At 46.2% G+C, this 21,557-nt stretch overlaps 1 protein-coding gene across 2 annotated transcripts in view; it reads right to left on the bottom strand.

Moving 5' to 3' along the window:
• The window catches only part of CFLAR (CASP8 and FADD like apoptosis regulator), a 45,324-nt gene extending 43,551 nt beyond the window's left edge, over positions 1–1,773 (bottom strand). For both annotated transcript variants that reach the window (XM_056111900.1, XM_056111902.1), the window contains exon 1: positions 1,520–1,773. The gene's annotated coding sequence lies outside the window, so the exon portion shown is untranslated. The remainder of the gene's footprint in view (positions 1–1,519) is intronic.
• Positions 1,774–21,557: the final 19,784 nt, after the last annotated feature.

Raw genomic sequence — 21,557 nt, 5'->3', positions numbered from 1 at the left:
GCCCTTAGAGCTATTGCCCCGCCCAGTTATTAACTGGAGCCTTGGGGCGGGGAATCGGCTCCTCCCACTGAAACTTTCCTGCGATTTTAAAGGAAAACACCAGGAAAAAAAACCACCCAAGATTTCGCAGCACTTGTGGGAAACCGCTTCTGAAGTCTTACTCCCTCCCTGACACCCTTGGGGAAATTTCAACAGTCAATTCTAGACACCCACGGGCGCTACCGCAATTTGAGAGTTCACTTCCTGTCCCCTTTGCGAAACACACACGCAGATCTCCAACAGCCTTTGTTCCCAGACTTTGAGCTGTGCACAAGGAAAAGCGTGTGCACTGAGCTCCTCATCCGAGCAAGCAGGGACACTGAGAACGCTTCCTTTGTACACTCCCAGAGCCTTTTTTCAAAGGGTGTGGAAGGAAAGGGGGAGGGGAGGGGAGCCAGGAACGTGTGGGAGGGGGCAGGGCAGGAACTGAGTCGAAAACAAGTTCTCCACCTTGCAAGTACCCGAGCGCTCCTTCTCATTCCAAACTTTGGCAAGGCAAAAAGTTTTCTTGGTCAGCTGTCCGAAAGAATCTATTGCACTGCCACGAGAAATAACCCTGACCCAGCCAATTGCGACAGAGTGAAAATGCAGCCGGGCAGCTTCCACCCAGCCCCCAAGCGCTCTGGGGCACCAACACCAGAATCCTGCTGGTCTCGACTTCACAGTCAGAAGTCAGTCACTTGGGGCCGAAGCAATAATAGTACAGCGGGCAGGGCGCTTGCCTAGCACGCAACCGACTCCGGGTACCCCATAGGGTTCCCCCCTCCCACCAAGAGGCCGCCAGGAGTGACCCCTACCCCCGCCCCCTTAGCGCATAGTCAAAAAAGTAAGCCTTGAGTACTGGCAGGGTGTGCCCCAACCAGGGGGAGAGCGACTGAGAAACTTGTTTGTTTACTTTAGTTTTCGGTACTCCCCCCACCCCCGTGAGCTTACTCCGGGCTCTGTGCCAGGGATCACTCCTGGAGAAGCTGGGAGGGGGAGGGGAGCTAGAACCCGGGTTGGCTGCGTGCAAGTTCAACGCCTTCATTAAGCCTGTAGGGTCTCCCCAACCCTGATCTCTTTAAGCGACGTTTACGGAACGCTGTGGGGGTGGGGGAAGCGGCAGGAAAGTTGGCGTCCAGCTTAAGCACCTCTTGGAACTGCCACGTCGAGCAAGGGGGGTATTGGGAGTCCACCTACAAGTTGACCCGGAAGGCCAGGTGGGCGGTAGGCGCGAGAGAGGAGTGGAGGTGGCAAGTGGAGGTGGGGGACGTGTGCCCCCATCCGGCGCCGTACCCGCCGAGTTAAGGATCAGCAAAACTGAGTCACCAGCCCGAGGGCCCACCCCTTCCCCGGTCCCTTTCTGGAACCCACAGTCGCGGGTCAGTTCTGAGAAGCGAAGAGTCCGGGGGTGGAGAGTGGGCAGCAGCCCCGCAGTGGGGCGCCGGGACTCGGTGAAACCAGCCCTGGGAAACCGCAGGGCCCGGTCGGGGCCACTTACCGCGCGCGCCCCTGGCCGTGTGCTCCAGCCGCGGCGCCACGTCGGCCCTCTCCCAGCCCCAGACGCCCCGGGCAGGAAAAACTGAAAGCCCGGACTCTGGTTGGGGAGGGAGGGGGGCGCCGCTCAGCCTTCCCTCCGAACGTCGGAGGGGCTTCACAATTCCAGGAACCACCCCCCTTCCCCTACGCCAGCCACCGAAGAGTCCCTTGACATTTGGGGAATTGCTGGTTAGGAGAAACGCCGTTTCCGGACGCTGACGGCCTCAAACTGGCTGTGCTGAACGCGGTTTAAAGCCGTTCTTCCAGTTAACTACTTGTTGCCTAACAAGTTTTCGAGTTTGCTCAAGGCTTCAAGGTTACGCGACTGGAGTGGAGTAGATGCTAGAAAAACAGGTTTACTCCGGGATTAGCAACCCGAATAGATGGCAGACTCAGGTCAAAAAAATGAAAGAAAGAGAAAGAAAGAAAAATCGTGTCCGCGGGATCATAAAAAGCTTTTTTTTGGTTGTGTTTTGTTTTGTTTCAGGGCCACACCCAGCGGTACTCAGGGCTTACTCCTGACCCTGAGCTCAGTGAGCACAACTGGCTGGTGGTTTGGCTGGTTGGCTGGGTGAGCGCGGGGGGGGGGGGGGGGGGGGGGGGGGGGGGCGCGGCGGCGGCGGCGGCACTGTATGGGATGCCAGGGATCCAAGGGACCTGAGTCAGACGACGCAAGGCCAATGCCCTACTCCTTTCTGCTGAAGAGATGTCTCCAGCACCACACAAAAAAAAGGCTTTTCCTAAGCAAAGAGACGTAGGTAAACATGGCAATCGAATTCCTAGGAGGTAATAAAACCAATAGCACCAAGGCTGCAAAAAGACCACCTTGCAGGAACTAAGGCTTGATAAGACTTCACTTCAGGCCCCCACCCCACCCCAGAGAACCTCCAGCAGGAAGCAAGGCCATGGAAAGCAGTTTCAAAGATCATTACCACTCCCAACTCTACACCGTTGGCAACCGCCCTAGCAACAGACTCTTACCTAGCTAGACGCCCCACGTGGGACAGCCTGGGAAAAACCCTATAAAAATCAACTTGAACAAAGGAAGCATGTGCGCATGCTGCTGGAACCCATGTGCTCTTTGGTGGCCACGTGGCCAACCACATGTTGGTGGCTGCACCCTTGTTGATGTCGGTGGGCCCCACGGGTGACTTATGTGAAGTGGGGAGGAGAAAGACGGCCACTTTCTCCCCACCCGCCTCTGCCACCCGGAACCCTGGGTAGGCTAGGACCGGTAAAGTCTGCAGTGAGCACCTGCTCAACACAGGCCTAAGCCCCACCAGCCCCACAAGGTGGCCGTCAAGCCACACCTGAAGTCCGCTTGATCTTCTCAGCACGGGAGTTAATCCCCGCCACCCGATTGCTCGGGGAGCCACGGACTCAAGCTGGGGTGAGAATTTGCTCTTTGCAGGAAAGGAGAGACCAGTCCCAAGCCTTACCCGGGGTTTCTAGGGTTCTTGTCTCGCTCGCAGAAAAGAATTTCAGGAGTAGCTGAGCAGTGAAGTAACAGGTTTTATTTGGAGGCTTTTGGAGAGGGAGAGAAAGGGATAAGCAGATAAGCGGGGGGAGGGGGGGGTTAACTCGTCCAGAGGGAACACAGGCTTCTCAGAGGGTGGAGAGAGCCCCAACTGGGCTCTTGAGCTGGCCTTTATAGGATTTCTCCAACCTGCCCCCACAGTGGGCTTCTACTTAGGTCAAAGTCCGTTGCTAAGGAGGTTACCAAGGGGGTTGGGAATGGTGATGGTCCTCTTTGAACTTCCTTTCCTGGCCTTGTGCCTTTCATTCCTGCAGAAACTTCTTTGTTGGTGGCTGCCAGGTGAGATCTTGCTTCCTGTTTTTCCTGTTTTCTGCAAGGTTGGCTTTTGCCATTGCCTTGGGAGGGGGTCTTCCCTGTCTACCTGCCTACATCAGTGGCACTTGCAGCAAATCTCCAGAGATGTGTACTGGGATTCTCTCCCCCTTTGGGGAAGTCCACATTCTCTCTTGAGTGTGTGACACTCAGTTTCCCTCCTTCCCTTTCCTTAAAAAATTTCTAAATAAAATCTGTTTTTACTTCAAGGTTCATCTACTACCAAAATTCTTTTCTGTGAGAAAGGACCAGGATGCCCTGGGTAAGGTCTAGGGCTGGCTTTCTTTTCCTGCAAAAATCAACCCCTCACTCCAGCCTGAGTCCACGATGCCCCTAGAAATTGGGTGATGGGAATTAATTCCCATGCCAGTGCAGTCAAGTTGATGTAGGCAGGTAGATAGGGAAAGGCTCTCTGCAATGAAACAAAGTCTCATAGAAGAAGAATTCTAGGACGGACCCACCCTGTGAACACAGAGAATAAAGACTTGATAAGACCATCCCCAGACCCTGAAGATATGGGCCTCCTCCCCATGAAATTCCTCCTTTCCGAAAACCCCCTTTCAATCCGGTTAACTCCAGCGACCCAGCCCCAAGGAGATTCCAGAACATTCTGAGTCAGAAGGATCTATAAGAGCCAGCTCGAGAGCCCACTTGGGGCTCTCTCCACCCTCGGAGAAGCCCGCGTTCCCTCTGGACGCGTTACTCTCTCTCTCTCTTACTCTCCATTCCCCCCGCTTATCTGCTTATCCCTTTCTCTCCCTCTCCAAAAGCCTCCAAATAAAACCTGTTACTTTACTGCTCGTCTACTCCTGAAATTCTTTTCTGCGAGAGAGACAAGAACCCTAGAAACCCCGGGTAAGGCTTGGGACTGGTCTCTCCTTTCCTGCAAAGAGCAAATTCTCGCCCCAACTTGAGTCCGTGGCTCCCCGAGCGGTCGGGTGGCGGGGATTAACTCCCGTGCTGAGAAGATCAAGCGGACTTCAGGTGTGGCTTGACGGCCACCTTGTGGGGCTGGCGGGGCTTAGGCCCGTGCCGAGCAGGTGCTCACCGCAGACTCTACCGGTCCTAGCCTACCCAGGGGTCTCAGGTGGCAGAGACGGAGTGAGAGAGAGTGACCGTCTTTCTCTCCTCCCAACTCGCATGAGCCACCCGTGGGGTCCACCGACATCAAAACGGGCATATGTATGGCTTGATGGTCACCTAGTGGGACTGACAGGGCTCTGGCCCGTGTCACATAGGGCCTCATGGCAGACTTTATCAGTCCTGGCCTTCCCAGCCAGTCCCGGAGTGGCAGAGGGGAATCAGGAGAAAGTGGCCTCCTCTCTGCCTCACATAAGCCATTCCTGGGGGCCCACTGACTTCACAAGCACACTTTTATAAAGGATGAGTTCCAGACTGATGAGCCCCAGGGTGGTCAATAAATTCACTTCTGGACTGTCCCCTGAGGCACACAGTGATGGAGCTACAAATGAAGATATCTGATGAAGGCTTCTATACTCCTGTGCTTTAGGAAAATACAAGGGGGACAATTCTCAATATTTTCAAACCATTCCCTGAAAGAATTTCTGTCTAAATGACAGGAGCAGGGACTAAACAGGTACTGTTTCAAGTACCCTATAAACCTCAGGGCGACCCTAGAGGCAGGCCGGCTCAAGAAAAGACTGGAAATTATCACTGCTATAGAGAATGAGGAATCTAGGACTCTGCAATGACTAACTCAGTCTGGGCCTACTCTCAGTGTCAAGGAAAAACCTGGAAACCTGGATTTCTCCCACCCCTGAAGAAGGGATGGGATGGACTCCTTTCTGCCAGGGCATCTCTGTAGAAAATGAGGCCCAGAGCCGTATCCAGCTCAACTTGAAGGCTCAAGGACATCCATCCAGTTCATCGGGGGACATCTTCTGGCCAGGCCTGGGTAGCTCTGACGTGCCAGATAAGATTAATGCCACTTTTGGTGTGTCTCCTGTCTTTAGCCAATTCCCAGGACTTCTCAGTAAATAATGGGGTATCCCAAATGGAGAGTTCTCTAATCTTACTGTGTTTATGCAAAAGAACAAGCCAGGTTTGTTAAGCTATCTTGCAAAGTTTTAAAATGAAGGTGGAGAGAAAACCATGGTTCTGTAACTTTCTTTTTGTAAGAATCAGATTCTAATTCTACAGAGATGATTGGGTAAATGTGTGAATTGGCCAATGTTGCTTTGGTTTCTGTTGCTTTTTAAGACTGCATGGAGAAATCTCTAACATCCCTGCCCGAGATAGTCTTCCCAAAACCTGAGAGGACTCGACCTTCAACCTGTTGTTCCTCAAGAACAGAGGGTTCTGCACTGATCTGGTGGAAGAATGCGGTTTCTATGCAGACCACACTGAGGTTGTCAGAGACTCCATGGCCAAGCTACGGGAAGGCCTTGAACAACGTCGGAGAGAAAGGGAGGCCTGGGAGAATTGGTTTGAGTCTTGAAAATCCTCCTAATTCTGGGTAACAATACTGGACTCTGCCCACTGAGGAAATTACTCCTCTGTATGAAGAGACCACTGAGAAAGATTCCTCAATATGAAGTAGAGAAAGGGAGGAATGTTAGGTCCCTAGGGACCCTGAGGGAGATTCCAGAGTTGAAACTCTATAAATTAGTAACTCTCCTTTTCCTGCCCCCTCCCTAGCAAAGCTTTAGAATGAAACTTCCCTGTTGGAATGTAAAGTCGGGAACCATTTGTTGGGCCCTCCTTATCTGTTACCTCCCTTAGGAACTCTTCCCTTATCCACCTCCGGAATGCAGGGCTGAGAATCAAAGGAAGCCAGGTGATAACCAAATGTCCCAGTTACCTGATGCCCACTAGTCACAATGCCTATGTACGTAAATGCTGATCTTTGAATCTATAGGCTAAGGAGTGATGTACCCTTAATTGGATTGGTTAGGAAAGCATATGTTGTTACAAATCTATTGGCTATGAAATGCGCGGGCTTTGCTGTAACGGCCAGTGAAGGCCTATATAAGATCCCCTTTGAAGAGGTTCGGGGTCTTGCCTCACCTAACTGACCTGCGTGTCTGTGTAGGCGGCTTGACCCTGGCTAGCCAGCCAGTCTTACAATAAACCTTGCTTGCTGTTTGCAGTCTCTGGAGTCTCTTTGTCGTTAAAGGGAGATCACGATCTGCGCCCTAACACATTTCTCTAATGTTGAAATAGGTAAATAACTAGGGGGCCCCTATAACAATGAGTTTCTGGAAGAAATCATCCAAGAATATATAAAGCAGTACTCATCAACCTTTTTGTACTTACCATTGGCACTTGCCCTACATACTGGTCCACAGATTGACTGTTGTAACTGATGTGTTACATCAGTGGTTTTCAATCTTCCTACACCTGTGGATGGTACCAGTCCATAGACCTGCAATTGAAGACCACTGATCTAAAAACAAGATTTTACTGTCACACCTTACACGCGGCCAACATGGCTGACCCGAGTTCGATTCCTCCGCCCCTCTCGGAGAGCCCGGCAAGCTACCGAGAGTATTCGATATGCCAGACACAGTAACAACAAAGTCTCCAATGGAGACGTTACTGGGCCCGCTCGAGCAAATCGACGATCAACGGGAGGGCCTTTATCTTTATCTTTACCTTACCATTTTGTAAGTATAGAGATCGGGTTCCCTCTGGAGATGCAGAAACAGGCCTGATAAGACTAAAGGGTGCCAGGAGCTGGAGCAATAGCACAGCGGGTAGGGCATTTGCCTTGCACGCAGCAGACCCAGGTTCAATTCCTGGCATCCCATATGGTACTCTGAGCACCGCCAGGAGTAATTCCTGAGTGCATGAGCCAGGAGTAAACCTTATGGATCGTGTGACCTAAAAAAAAAAAAAAAAAGACTAAAGGGTGCCAGAACTCTTTCAGGGAAGGCTATACAAAGCCCTCCTCCTTCCTCTCCCCCCCCCCCACAGAGAAAGAGAGAAAGAGAAGAGAGAGAGAGAAAGAGAGAGAGAGAGAGAGAGAGAGAGAGAGAGAGAGAGAGAGAGAGAGACCCAGCAGAGGAGATTTCAGCAGAAACAAAAGGCCATAATAAGAACATGAAAGAAGACCTCTCAAAGTTCAAAGTCCTTTTCTCTTGGCAGCGACCACTTTGGTCACAGATTTTTATCTCTGTAAGGTGCGTTATGAAAGAACCTTGGGAAATCAACTTGGCAAAAGCCAGGAGTTCACATTCCATTTTGAAATCATCTGCATCCATACTTGGAATGTGTCTATCCGCACTTGGAATATGTCTTTCCTTCCTTTTGCTTTATAAGATACCCCCTTTTCTCTCTCTTCTCGTGTATTTCCTAAATAAAACTATTTTACTTCACTTTTAGTCTCTTCCTGAAAGTCTTTTCTGTGAGGCTAGAGGACAAACCTGGGAACCTGGATGGTAGTCAGGAGTGGCTTTTCTTTTTCCACTATGAGCACTCTCGCTCCAGCCAGATGGCACTAAAACTTTCAGACAGTAGAACCCAGTTCCTGAGTCACATGTAGCTAGCGGACTTCATGTGCAACTTGACAACTGCCTCTTTGGGCTGGTGTGATGCTGGTATCCATGCTGCATATGTGCTCATGACAGACTCTAGTCCCAAACTATCCCCACCTCGAAGCCCAACAACACCCCCTGCAGGCACTTCCCTGGAGGAATAGGATGAATTAGTTCTTAAGGAAAAGGGTGGGTACTGTGGACTGGAAGTATCACACCCTCTCTGAGTTCTGCCACCCTCCTACATCTTCCATCTACATCAATTTCTTTGGGCTGACTTCACTGTTAGGATTTGTCAGCAAGGTAAGGGCATCAGAATTAATAGAAAATGTGAAGACTCTGTTTTATTTATTCCTGATCACAACTACTTGTGATAGTCTAAATGTTGACTCTTGAAATAAATGTGAGCAGAGAGTTAATAACTTTGCCCTCCCCCCCTTTGGGCCCGTGTCATATGGGTCTCATACATACTTATTCTAATAGCTGGTAAGGCACTTGCCTTACCTGCGTCTGACCTAAGTTCAATTCCCGATATTCCATCTGGTCCTCTAAGCAACACTAGGCGTGAGCAACACTAGGAGTGATGCCTGAATGCAGAGCCAGGAGTGACCCCTGAGAATTTTTAGGTGTGACCCAAAACAAACCCAAAACTTTCTTATCCCCCTCCCACAGCTGCCACTTTTACGCTCTATAAAATCCCTTCACTTTGTATATGTGTTTATAGAGCATTTCAACTTCTAGGCAAGATGCCACTCCATTCAAGAATCAATCCTTTTAATACTGTCACTTAAACTCGAGATTTATGGGTTGTGTTTCAGTGCTGGGGGTCTCATACATGCAAGGTATGCCTTACCGCTGAGGCACATACCTAGCCCAAGTTTTACTTTTAAAACTTGCTAAGCCACTACCTAAAGCATCCTGACACAAAGTCCTGGATGTGTAGGCTGAGATGCAAAAGATACCTTCTTCCAGCCAGCTCCCCACTCAGGATCAGACTCTACCTTGGGCTGAGAACACTGAGGTTTTGATTACCCTCATCCTAGGACCTGAAGTAGCAGTCCAAGGTGAAAGAAACAAGTCAGGCAAGCCAGAGAAGACTTCAGGCTGTAACCCTCCCTGCACCCCTCTGAGAGAAGCAAGAAGCTTATGATTGCTCCACCCCCAGTTCCAAGGCCTCTCTCAGTGATTGTGGGTGGACAATAATAAAACAAGATGTTCTAGGGACTGGAGAGATGGAGAGATAGTACAGTGGGAAGGGCACTTGCCTTGCACGTGCCTGATCCAGGTTTCTAGACACTCAATATACTTCCCCAAGCCCTACTAGGAGTGATCCCTGAGCACAGAGCCAGGAGTAAACCTTGAGTACTGATTGGGTGTGGTACAAAAAAAAAGAACAGGATGCTCTAAATGTTTTCTTGGAGGAACTGACTGCTTTTGCTAAGGAACATGGAAAATTTCCGGGCAAACAAATCTCTCAAAACCCTGGAGTTTGCTAGTCAGTTAAAGAGAAGATTCAGGATTGGGACTCACTGGTAGACTCATTAGTTTGTAGGGGAATACCAGAAAGAAACAAAGCCAATAGAGAGCAGCTCTCCTGGGGTAAGTAAGAACAAATATTAGACACTTATCTCATACACTATTCTTTCACAGGGACCAGAATTTGGTTGGCTTGTTTATAGAGTATATAAATATGCCCTTGGGCATTGTTGAAAATAATAGCGTATTTTGTCTGCAAGCTGGTGAAGTTTACTGGCTGGGTTTAGTGAGGGAATGAGAGAAAGAAGAATACCACCAAACCAACTGTAATCTCAGGATGATGATATAAGAAATTTAAGGGAGGAGGAAAAATGGATAAATTTAATTCAAGTAATCCAACCAGTCACCAAACAAATTAGCAAATAATAATGATAAGCAGAAAGGGGACATTGGGAAGAAACAAGTACCCAGTATCTTAATTATAAGACAGGATAAATGAACCTTTCCCTCCCCCCACCCTTGCCTTTTCTGTTTTGGCTTGTTTGGGGTCGATTCCAAACAGTTTTCAGGGACTACTACAGGGTTCGCTCATGATGTTGCTGAGGGAACAATGAGGTATCAAACCCAGGCTTCCTATATGTTAAGCATAAACATATAGGAATTTCGTTTTCAGTCCACTAAATTAGCTCTCTGTCCTTTTCCTTCTCCTAAATTCTTTTCTTTCTTTTTTTCTTTCTTTTGGCTGTTGTTTTTGTGTGATTTACTCCTGACTCATCCTGACTCATTCCTGGCAGAGTCAGGAAACCACATGTGGTACCATGGATTGGAATGGGATAGGCTTCCTGTAAGATAAGCACCTTAACCCTTGTAATACTTCCTTAGCCCCCTCTTAATTTATTTTAAAAGTAATTATTAAAATAATAAAATGCATTTTTATGCCATGTAGAAAATGTTATAATAGGGACCAGAACAATAGTAGAGCAGATAAGGCATTTGCCTTGCATGTGACTGAGCTGGGTTCAATCCCTGGCATCTGAGCACTGCCAGGAGTAATTTCTGAGTTCAGAGCCAGGAGTAATACCTGAGCACCGCCAAGTTTGACCCCAGAACAAAAACAAACAAGAATGTTATATAGAAATAAACATATGTGAAACACACTAAAACTTGCACAAAGAAGGTGACTGGAAAAAAAAACAACCTATTTTTCCGAGGAGATAAGGTGCTTGCTTGCTATGACCAACCACTTCTTTCTCTTCTTCTTCTTTCATTTTTTTTTTGTTTTGGGCCACACCCAGTGATACTCAGGGGTTACTCCTGATTTTGTGCTCAGGTATTACTCCTGGAATCTCAGGGAACCTTATGAGATGCCAGGGATTGAATTTAGGTGGACTACGTGCAAGGCAAGCACCCTACCCACTGTACTATGTCCTTGGCCCCAACCTCCTTTCCATCAACAACACTGCATATAGTCCCTTAAGTACTGCCAGGGGTAACTCCTGAGCACCAAGCCAGGAATAGTTCCTGAGTACCACTGAGGTGGCTCCAAAATCCCCAAAAATGATAACAAATGGTAAAGTTGATTTATAACCATATTGTTGGGTATATAATATTAATTGACAAAATTGCATATACCGAAAAAATCAATAAATAAAGATTTTTAAAAATTGTATATACCGGGGCTGGAGCGATAGCACAGCAGGTAAGGCGTTTGTTTGCCTTGCACGCAGCCAACATGGCTGACACAAGTTCGATTCCCAGCATCCCATATGGTCCCCCTAGCACCGCCTGGAGCAATTCCTGAGTGCCTGAGCCAGGAGTAATCCCTGAGCATTCCCGGGTGTGACCCAAAAAGCAAAAAAAAAAAAAAAAAAGTATATACCACTAAGGGAAAAGAGACTAGAGCTATGTAAAAAATAGCTGAGTGAATTGAGTCAGAAGGAGAGAGAAAGATATATAAAATAACTGCATTCATTTGTGGAATATAAAAAAAATAGTATGAAACTAACAGCCAAGGCCAGGAAAAACAGGGACCAGAAGGACTAGTTAATGGTTGAAAGCTTGCAACAGAAGTGTGGGGTGCAAAGGGCAGTTAGTATAAATAAGGGACCCGTATGACAGTAACAGTTAGACATGATTACTCTGGACAAGAATTGAGTGTTGAAAGTAGGCAAAGGGATATACATGATAACCTTTCAGTATCTGCATTGCAAAACATAACATCCAAAAGGAGAGGGGGAGAGAGAGAGAGAGAGAGAGAGAGAGAGATGTCAAGTGCCTGTCATAGAGGTAGGTGGGGTGCAGGGGCAGGAGGGAAAGTGGGGACATTGGTGGTGGGATATGTACACTGGTGAAGGGACGGGTGTTGGAACATTATATGACTGAAACCCAATCATGAACAACTTTGTAGCCATGTATCTCACTGTGATTCAATAAAGAAAATTCAATAAAGAAAAAAATAATAAAAGCAAAAAAAAAAGAGAGTAATATATTAAAATTGGGCTGGAGTGATAGCACAGTGGGTAGGGCGTTTGCCGTGCACGCAGTCAACATGGCCGACGAGAGTTCGATTCCTCCACCCCTCTTGGAGAGCCTGGTAAGCTACCGAGAGTGTCTCGCCCGTTCGGCAAAGCCTGGCAAGATACCCGTGATGTATTTGATATGCCAAAAACAATAACAACAAGTCTCACAATTTGTTGTGAGATGTTACTGGTGCCCACTTGAGCAAATCGATGAACAACGGGAGGACAGTGCTATAATAAAATTAGTTTTATTTCTACATACTTAGAATAAAAAAGTCCAAAAATGGAATAATGGAATAAAGGAAACAAGTACATTTACAATAGCATGAAAATAATAAAATTTTAGGCATCACGGGCCTTGAGTACATCAGGTACATCAGTTGTATAGAGATGTGGTATATGTATTTATCTAAGCCATAGAGTCAACAACATTTGAAGGTGTGAGATCTAAACTACAACAAGCAAACTTTAAAATGTACCAAATGTACCTGTCAAGGAGGCGGGTTTAGTGGGTGAGAAGGAGGTGGGAACCTGTTGGCATTGGTGGAGAGAATTTGACACTGGTGGTGGGAGTAGTGTTGGAACATTGTATGCCTGAAACTCAATTACTTTGTAAACCATGGTGCCTTGATAATTTTTTTTTGTTTTGTTTTGGTCATAGGGATTATTCCTGGCCTACATTCAGAAATTTACTCCTAATGGTGCCTTAGAGGACCAAACGGGATGCCAGGATTGAACCTGGGTCAGCCATGTGCAAGGCAAGTACTCTGCCACCTGGGCCATCTCTCTAGCCCCAATAATACAACACCTGGGAATAAATTTAACAAAAGAAGTGTAAAGTATATTAGTAGTGATAAACCTGTAGGATAAACCTGTAGTTCAATAAAATAGAAGTAAGAGCTATTCAGAAATTAACCGGTGTGACAACTGTTTTTCGTCAAGAGTGCTAAAGATTTTCCAGTAGGGGGAAAGAATAAACTTTTCAGGGACTGGAACCCCCATAAAAATGCTACACACTGAATGGGAGAAAGTATTTGAAATCTAATATCTAATAAACAGCTAGTATCCAGAATATGTAAAGAGCATTAGGGGCCAGAGAAATAATACAGTGAGTGAAGTGCTTGCCCAGGTTCAATTCCCAGGACTGTATAAGGTCCCCTGAGCCCCACCAGGGGTGACACTGAGTGCAGAGCCAGGTGTAGGATAACATTGGTTTGTTCTTTCTCCCTTGCCACAAGGAGCTTAGGTTTATTGGGTTACACCCATCACCGTGCTCCCGAGTCACTCCCATTCTTCTCTGCTTATCTGTAACTTCTCTGTGTTCTCCTCCCCAACCAGTTAACTTTCCCCTAATCAGACTTTGTTAACTTGTAAGATCAGATCCTTGTCCTCAATGCAAGGACACTGAGCTTGTATTGTAAGTTAATATTGCCTTTCTCCTCTCCTTATATCTTTTGAATAGTTCACTTTAAAGCAATGTCCTTTTTGTATGGACAAAGGAAGACAGTTAATATTAGGCTTTTGTAACTTGGGAGTTAATTGTCTCTGAACAATACACATTCCGGGGCATCTGCCCTTAGTTCCTAGCACCCAAAAAGCAGGGTCCCAAAGAGGGACTGAATGAACCCAGGGCAAGTTGTGAGCTACCCTGGCATCGAAATGGGCCAGGCCAAAGCATCACATTTCTTAACTATAAATTAAGAGCTTGATCATGGACAAATGCTGTCATGATCCAAAAAGTAATGATGAGATTAGGACCTTGCTTGGGATAGGAAAGACTAATTTGGCTTGAGCACTGTAGTCTGAGATTGAGATGGCCCCAGGAGAGCAATTCTATAAGCTTAATGTATCTCTTACTGTGTCCATACAAACCGATTAAAATTATGAATGTTTATATGTTTGTTGGACAAGTTGAGGAGAAACACAACCATGGGATTCTGGTCTTGGGTGGGTCATCTTACTGAATGAGTATCTGTCCTAGAAGCAGCTTTCCCTGAGGGAAGGACTTTATCTCTGTTGATTGTATGACCATGTCTATGGTGTAAGCCCCAACCCCTCATGATTTGGGACATAACTAAGACTGTGAGAGTGGGCCGGGGGAGCGAAAGGAGATTGAAAGGAGATTCAGAAGGAGAATGAAGTAGCACGGGGAAGGGAAGAAGCAGGAAAAGAATCAGAGGAGAATGGAGATGGGAAAGGAATAAAGGGCAACTGACACCAACCAGCTTGGCCCTCCTTCCTTCTTTTGCCTTGCCTAACACCATCGACCTCCCCAGAGTGGGAGAAGTGGTGTGAGACTATCGAACGCAGGTGGCAGAGAGAGAGCTGCTGCGTGAGGCCCCTTCATAGTTTTTTTTAGTAAATATACAGCCAGGAATAAACCCTGAACACCTTTGGGTATGTTCTGCCGCACCCCCCCCCCCAAAAAAGAGAAAGGAATGCCATGGAGAAAGATTGATGTTCCCTAATCTGTAGATATAGCTCTCCTTAATTGGACATTTGACCACTCTCTCTTGCAATGAAACCCTTTCTCCTAAGCGTTAGCCCTCTGCTCTGCATTTGCCTTCCATTCTCTGATCATTCTTCCCTACTCTTTCTATACATCTCCTTTCTTTTATTTAATCCCTAAATAAAGGTTCTGTTCTTGGCTTTTTTTTTTAGATTAACCAGAATTTTTTTTTTTTTTTGCTTTTTTGGGTCTCACCTGGCAATGCACAGGAGTTACTCCTGGTTCATACACTCAGGAATTACTCCTGGCGGTGCTCGGAGGACCATATGGGATGCTGGGAATCGAACCCGGGTCGGCCGTGTGCAAGGCAAATGCCCTACCTGCTGTGCTATCGCTCCAGCCCCTAGATTAACCAGAATTTTAAGTTTTGTTCTGTATAGAGGTCTCACCCCTTAAGTTATAGCCCAGGGGCTAGCCTCAGTGTATTGCTGAAGGGAGTTGGGGTGTCACTACCAGTAGTGCCAGTGCTCAAGGGACCATGTGGTGTTGGGGATTGAGCTCAGGGCTTCCACATGCAGAGCATGAACTCTAGCCCTCACAGTCATCTCTTTCATTATCTTTTTTAAAAATTAGTACACAATGGAATACTATGCAGCTGTTAGAAAAGATGAGGCAATGAAATTTACACACAAGTGGTTTTACATGGAAAGTATCATGCTAAGTGAAATGAGTCAGAAAGAGAGAAACAGATATAGAAAGACTGCAGTCATCTGGGGAATGTAAAGTAACAGAATGGGAATAGTTGAGATAAGTACCAGAAGGTCTGTTCCATGGCTTGGAATACGGCAGCACATGCTGGGGGAAAAGGCAGCTCAGATAGAGAAGGGAAGGGGGTATGGTGCCACCAGCAGGTCAATCTGTACCTGTGAGGTGAGTGCATCAGCAGCCTGATGGCGCCTTCAGACTTCCAGATACCCCAAAATTGCTGCAGTGCCTTTGGCCAGACCCAAAAAATTTGGGGCCAAGTTTACCAAAAAAGTAAACGGTCAAAAGTTAGGTATGTGGGAGACACACCCACAAACCACCTCTGGCTCAGCTATATAATTGGAGGCATGGCCTCTCTGGTTCCTGATCGAACTGCTTAACAGCCATGATCCCAGAGACTGAGAAACAAATCTCACAACCCAACGGCTTTTGGCAGAAATGTGTCTGGACCCCATAGTAGGTTACTGTCGCCGGATCACCCCAGGGGGGAAAGGGTGTTTTCTCTCCACCTGCTCCCCCTTGGCGGTTTGGTGGCTGCCATCCTCCAGAGGTCCTCAGTGACAAGACATGCAGGGCTTCACGGTATGGGGGTGGAGCCAGCCCTTTTCTCCCCATGCCAACGACCCTGAGTCACCGCCCATGGATGGCCTTTCTGGCTCCTGATCAAGCTGCTTAACGGCCATGATTCCAGAAACTCAGGAACAAATCTCGGAACCCAGCAGGTTTTGGCAGAAATCCCTCCAGATTTTTTTTTTTTTTTTTTTTTTTAGAAATCCCTCCAGATTTAAGTGTTAAAATTTTGGAATTTGAAAATTGCGCAGCCACTACTGCAGCCATGCAACATCATATGTTATTCATAACCAGCAATAGAAAACAAATTGTCTACTGTTGCCTTTTCAGCAGATCTGAGTGTTGGGGTAAAATCCCAAATAATAATGGTGGGTCTGGTGTCAAAATATTGAATGTAATCAATATAGAGAGAGAATAATGTGGAAACCATCTGCTCCACAGGTAGGGGGAGGGTGTGTGATGGGAGTATACTGCTGTTTTTGGTGGTGGAGAATGGGCACTGGTGAAGGTATGGGTGTTTCATTGTATGACCGAGACTTAAACCCTAAAGTTTTGTAACTGCTTTCACGGTGATTCAATAAATAAAGTTTTTTAAAAAAAAGATAGAGAAGGGAACACCAAGTAAAGGATGTTTGGAGGATTCGCTCCGGATTCAAGATGCATGCTGAAAGTAGACTATAGACCGAACACGATGGCCACTTAATACGTCTGTTGCAAACCACAACATCCTAAAGGAAAGAGAGAGCAAAACCAGAGATAGGGCGGGGTGGGGGGTGATGGAGTTGGGGGTTGGGAGGGCTACTGGGATCCTTGGTGGTGGAGAATGGGCAATGGTGGAAGGTTGAGTACTCGATCATTGTATAAATGAAACCCAAGCACGAAAGTTTTGGGTCTACAACTGTACCTCATGGTGTTTCACTAATAAAAAAAAATTTACTTCTTGGTGACCGTACATCTCTCTATTGTGTTTCTCTTATTCCCATGTCCCTCTGAATCCTCCCATGCTCTGTTGGCGTTGTTTGTCCTCACACAGCACTAAAGGAATGTGCTGTGTACAGGATGTAATAGGGAGAGACAGACAAAGGTCAGAGGAAAGATAAAAACAGTCCAGAGTCATTATTAGGTCCAGCAATGTCGCAGGCTCAGAAGGGGGATGATGACATAAACAAAGGCCATGCCTAGGAACTGATGTGCCATGCTGTGTCATATTGATATGATTCCTTATTTGCCATAGCCTGCTCCATGGAGAGGAACCCTTTCCTAAAATGAAGTACGTGCTTGTGCACTCTGATTTTTCCTTCTTTATTATTGAATGTTTTATAGCATGTCAGGAAAGAAAACATAGTATCCACAGCTTCATTGCTTCAGAGGTTTGAGGTTTGAGACAGGCCTCCTTCCTCATGGTTATGGACACGGACTTTCGGGGACAATCTGTCATCATACATGCTCCTAGGGGGCACAGAAGGAGACTTTGAGAAGGGTGTCATTGTCACAAAGTAGGCATGCCAGAAGTGGTAGCTATTATTTCAGCCTGGGCAGTCTTGCATGCTCTTTATCCACATCAACTCATGCACTTGTTTGGAAGAGATCATAATTCCTATTGCACTAATGGAAAACAGGTTTAGAGAGGTTGAAAAATACATGACCAGCATTGCAGTCTGCTGCAACTTGTATGGAACTGGAAGGTCATTGTCATTGTCCTCCCATTGTTCCTCAATTTGCTTGAGTGGGCCTAGTAATGTCTCCATTGTGAGACTTGTTACTCTGTTTGGCATATCGAATATGTCACAGGAAGCTTGTCTGGCTTTGCTGAGTGGGCAAGATACTCTAGCAGCTTGCCGGGCTCTCCAAGAGGGGCGTAGGAATTGAACCCGGGTCGGTCGGATAGGCTGCATGCAAGGCAAACACCCTACCGCTGTGCTATCTCTCCAGCCCTGGAGCTGGAGGGTTCATGATAAATGAAATAAGTTAGAGGAAGAAGGAAAAATAGTTGGATGATCTCACTTATCTGTGGTATATAGAGAAATAAAACAAGAGAATAGACAGTATTGAATGATTACAAAGCCTTAGTCTTGGATTAAAGATTACCAAATAGTACAGGAAGGTTGAGTTAATAAATTATTTCACTAAAGACAATATCAAGCTCCCCCAGTCCCACAGTGGAAAAGGCAAGATGGATGCGTTAGACATGCCTGCCACCAAGACAATAAAATAGGGGGATCAGCGCCCTCAGTGGCCGGAGTGGGAGTTGTCCACTGGTTTTGGGGATGCAGGCAGCCTGCCTTGCTGCTGATCTCTGGTAGGAGGCCCTAGTGTGCTGGGTTGGTCATGTACATCTGCCAATGCCTTGTTTCTGGGAGAAGCAGACGCTGGCAGTTACAGTGCTGGAATCAAGGTCTTCTGAGAAAAACAACCTCTGTCCTCAGGCTAAAGAAATTCAGAAATGTGTATGATGAGTGAATTTGTCCATGTCTTTCAGCACAACACGGACTTAAGAAACACCAGATTTCTTTAAAATAAAAACTCAAGTCCCGTCTTAAAAAAAAAGTTAATAAATAAATGAGTGTTCTCATGTGTTTATATGACAATAATTCATATCTTTTGAAGCACTAACAAATTTTCCATTATCTGGTGGTATTGCAATGTATCCCAGTTTCTATATTCATTCACCAACTGAAGGACATCTTGGATGCTTCCCAGTTTTGGCAATTATGAATAAATCTGCTATAAACATCTATGTGCAGGTTTTGTGTGAACATATGTTTTCAACTGCTTTGGCTAACTACCAAGAACACGATAACTGGCCCATATGGAAAGAGCATATTCAGTTTTAGCTTTTGTTTTTGTATTTTTGGGGGGTCTGGGGGCATGTCTGGCACTGCTCAGTCATTATTCCTTGCTTTGTATTCAGTAGGGATCTTTGGCTCAGGATATCATATGGTACCAGGAATTTGATCCAGGGTCACAGCTAGATAAAACAAATGCCTTATCTTTTATACTATCTCTCCAGTCTCAGCATATTTAGTTCTGTAAGAAAAGCAACAAACTTTAGGGCCAGAGATATATATGATAATGCAGGGCAGGGCATTTACCTTGCACCTGGCTGACCCTGGGTTCAATCCTCGGCATCCCATATGCTCCCTGAGGTTGTCAGGAGTGATCTTTGAGCTCAGAAGCTGAAGGAAGCCCTGAGCACTGTGACTCAAAAGAGAAAAAGAAAAACAAAACTAAACACCAAAGTTTCCTCTAAAGCAACTTCACTATTTTTAATTCCCACTAGCAAAGTATGAGAATATCCGTTGTGCTGAGTTATCAAACTTATTTGCCCTACCGCCCATTTTTCACATGAAATAGTTTACTCAGTGCCCCCAGTCCCCAAGCCCACCAGAAACTTACCATTTTTAAATGAACAAATAGAAAGGGCCCCCGAGTTGCTCCAGAGGCTACTATTGTTCCCCTGGTTCTCTCCGGCACCTCCCGGAGATGGCATTGCTCACTTTGGGAAACACAGCTACCTCCTCTCAGCCTTTGGTGACAATGCTCCAGATTTTGGCCATTTTGTAATTCTGCAGTGGTATTTTATTCTTTTAATTTTCATCTTCCTGATAACATGAGTTAGAACATCTTCTCCTTGCTTATTTTCCATCTTTTTAAGTGAAATATCTGTCAAAGTCTTTGACCCATTTCTTTTTTCTTTCTGAATTCAGAGAAGACTTTATTTAAGGGAAAGGCAAGGATTGCGCTGGGAAACAACCAGATTTTGAAAGAAGTCTCCTAAAGAAGGGCTCTTGAGAAAGGCTGAAATCTTTCTCCTTTTACCTTTTTGACAAAGGTGGGTGGGTGAGCATTTCTTTCTTCTCTCCCAAGAGTGGCCATTAAGACAGTGAGAGGATGCTGAGATGATTCTCTCCTCGTGTGGGGATCCAGCAGGCCTCGGTCATCCTGGTTATCAGGTACCACTTTGACCACAGTTGTGATAAACCATACTAGATGACTCCCTTTCTTTAGGCCTATTCCTAATCTCACCCTCCCTATTCTCCTTTTGTACCTATCAATCCCCTATCTTCAGCAGGAGCCTCCAACTGCAGCAGGGAAATAGGTGAAAAAAAAAAATCATCTGACTGTTTCCTCCTAAAAGTGTTTCAAGTTTTGGGCCACAGGTGGCGCCCTCTAAGAAAATGGGTCTGTCCATGTGTCTTCTGTTGAAATCAGACAGAATGTCCAATCTGGGCTTCACCCACATCTGTAACTTAATGGATTTTTAATGGACAAGTTTTATTAAAGCATTTAAGAAGCCTCGTCAAATATTTTAATGTGGGTAAGAAATGAAAAACCCAAAACCTTATTTAATGCTAGCTTTTCCCAACCCACCCCTCATCCTTGAAGTATGATCCATTGATTGGCAGGATCGGACCTAGCAGTTGACAGTACTCAACCCCTTTGTCATGTGGGCTAAACAATAAAAAATATTTTGCTTCACACAAAAATGTAGCTTTGGACAAATGAAGAATATTTATCATGGTTGATATCCTAGATAATATTGTATATTTATTTATTTATTTGCTTTTTTGGGTCACACCCGGCGATGCACAGGGATTACTCCTGGTTCATGCACTCAGGAGTTACTCCTGGTGGTGCTCGGGGGACCATATGGGATGCTGGGAATCAAACCTGGGTCAGCCGTGTGCAAGGCAAACCCTACCCGCTGTGCTATTGCTCCAGCCCTGATAATACTAATACTGTATATTTAAGTTACGTTTCTTGTATATGTTAGAGGTGTGGTGATTAGGCAGGAGAATATCATACATTGCTGGGCATAGTCCCTGAGGGTTCTGCTGTTGGCACCTGGCAGCCTTGATGTCTGCATTCCCTCTGGTCATAGTGGTTGGGCACACTACAGCCACGTGTGTGAGCACTGTAACTAAAGGGACTAACAATCACTGAAACTAAAAGATGAGATGCAAGCCTACCCCACGGCCAGCAGATGCAAGCCCCGACAATCATGCTTGTGAACACCACTGTGGTGCTGTAAAAACCAGAACGTGCATGGACTGAGAAAGACACCCCTAGCATGCATGTGCGTAGACACCACAACTAAAGGAGTGTGCCCCTTAGTGAGCACCAATGCCGAATATTTTTTTTTTTGGTTATTTTTCTTTTTTTTTTTTAATTGAATCACTGTGGGAAAAGTTACAAAGCTTTCAGGTTTAGGTCTCAGTCATGCAAATATCAAACACCTTTCCCTTTACCAATACTTATTTTTTACCACGAAGAACCCCAATAAAACCCCACCCCCCACCCCTCCCAATGCCTGCGAGGCAGATGAATTCTAGTTGACACTCTATCTGCTTTGATTAGATTCATTGTTTCAATAAAAGATGCACCACTATTATTTAGCGTTTACCCCCTCCCCCCAAATCAGACATGCTGAGAAAGCATTGTGGAGTGATTCGCTTTCTACAGCTGGGTTCAAGAATTAAATGTTGGTTTTGGATTTCTGCTATTTTGCTAATTAACCCTGGAAGTATTTCTACTGAGAGTCAGATAATTAAGAGATTGGTTTCTGTGCTCTGGAGTCGTGGCCATGCTGGAGAGCCGCTCGTGGGGGGCAACTGGCGGCCTCGGTGGGGCGTGAAGGACGGACTGGAACGCCCCCCTTCCCATGAGGTTTTAGTCGCCCCCACACCCCTAATGCCGAATATTTGAGCACTGCAATTTGATGTTTCACCCCAGTGATGAGCATGACAACCAGGTGTGACCTCTAGTAACTGCAGTGATAACCACAACAGGAAGTGGACAAATGACTCAGTACTTGTAGGGGAGGATGTAAATACAGTTACTATATAAATAGTAGTAAAAATAAACACAGTATCAAG

This window comes from Sorex fumeus, unplaced genomic scaffold, assembly GCF_029834395.1.
Source record: "Sorex fumeus unplaced genomic scaffold, SorFum_2.1 ptg000014l, whole genome shotgun sequence".
Lineage (NCBI taxonomy): Eukaryota > Metazoa > Chordata > Mammalia > Eulipotyphla > Soricidae > Sorex > Sorex fumeus.
This window is presented reverse-complemented; position numbering and strand designations above follow the sequence as displayed.